Raw genomic sequence first — 1,598 nt, 5'->3', positions numbered from 1 at the left:
TTATTTTTGACAGCTATGATTTCGGGCTTTTATAATATATCTGTTTTGTTTGAAAGGAACTTTAAAGAATTGTGTTGAAACAAAATGAATGTGCATGTTCCAGCACTTGATGTTTCTTACTCTCCTTTTTGAATCTTAAGCCTTTAGGTCTGCGATATCATTACTATGTGGATTGGGTGTTCAAAAGTTTGGTAGTCTCTGACATTTTATAAAAATTTGAGTTTGTTATATTGTCTTTAGACTAGTTTAAGTAACTATCCTAAGCAATGTAAAGTTGTATGGTTTAGAAACAACGTTATGTATTGCTTCTGAAATGCTCAGCAGAGGGAACCAATTCAGCTTCGTCAGAGTCGGAATTAAAGCAACTCATTTGGCATACTTTCTACTTAATATAGAAAAGTCTTTTAACCTAACTTACTGGTTTAATCATTTCCTGTGCTTTATCTTTTGTTTAGCATTTATTTTTCCTCCGGATAGTTTTAGCTATCATACACTGGAAAGACTTTCAGTATAAAAGGAAAAAAAAAACAAACAGAAATCTCCACTTTAGCAATAGAGCCCTAATGATAACCTGAAACAGGTTGTGTAGTGTATGTGTCATGCAGCATTAGGATACAGATGCTACTGGAAGGCAGGCAGGACCTTCCACAGCCTATCATTAAGCTCAGTAAGTGGGATGCTGCTTTCCCAGTACGCCCTCTTCCCGGCTTTTCCTCATTCTGATCCCTGAATGACATTTTTTTCTTTGGTTTGTTGGGAAAACTAAATCTAAATGTAGCTGACGACCTTTAAGGATGGCAAAATTGAATTCGTTGGTCTAACGACCCACAGACTCTTTCCTTTCTCAGCAACCCTGAGACCTTCTGGGAAAGGTTCCCTGAGGCTTATAGGAAATTTCCCTTTCTCTTGAATATTGCAAAGTTTGCTTTGCTTCATGTCTGAGGCTCTTCTGATTCTGGCACAATCCCATTGATCTGATAGAGAGTTCAGACTCTTCTCTTGTGAGCTGTGGTTCTTTGGAAGTAATGTATGTGAAAAGGATTTGAAAATGAACCACTGTACAATTCTGCAGGGACATGTGCAGGTTTCTATCTTCTATTCACTTTTTTTGGAGGGGGGTTGCTATTTATTTATGACAAATATTCCACATGCATGATCCTCTCTGGTCAGAAGTTCTTTGAAATGATGCCATTGGCCTTGGCCAGTCAGAGGATAGCATCCTCTGACTCACCCATCCTGCAAATGGCCCCACAGATGCATAGGTTTTAAACTGGCCGTTGAGGCTGCCTGTCATCTTGTCAGCCTCAGCCACGTTCACCTGGATGGATGCGTGGTCCTTGGTGCCGATGACGCAGTTGCTAGAGGAGTATTTCCACAGCACGTACAGGCGCACGAACTTGCCTGTGTCCTTCTGCATGTCGAGGGCACACTTGCTACCACCTCCATAATCATGGGCCCAGAAAAGCCTCTATTCACTTTTGAGAATTTCGGTTTTTTTCTGGGGATCTGTTGGAACGTTAATTTGTTTAGCTTTTCATCCTGGAGAGTAAAGGGAACTAAGATTCTCAAGATTTTTAGATCGCTTGGGTCAGCCACCA

The 1,598-nt window shown here is 40.5% G+C and overlaps 1 pseudogene; it reads right to left on the bottom strand.

Annotated features, from left to right (window-relative positions):
* Positions 1 to 1,166: 1,166 nt before the first annotated feature.
* On the bottom strand, positions 1,167 to 1,417 carry LOC100481746 (annotated as a pseudogene).
* Between the last annotated feature and the right edge of the window lie 181 nt (positions 1,418 to 1,598).

Source organism: Ailuropoda melanoleuca, unplaced genomic scaffold (genome assembly GCF_002007445.2).
Source record: "Ailuropoda melanoleuca isolate Jingjing unplaced genomic scaffold, ASM200744v2 unplaced-scaffold68898, whole genome shotgun sequence".
In the NCBI taxonomy this organism is placed as follows: Eukaryota; Metazoa; Chordata; class Mammalia; order Carnivora; family Ursidae; genus Ailuropoda; species Ailuropoda melanoleuca.
This window is presented reverse-complemented; position numbering and strand designations above follow the sequence as displayed.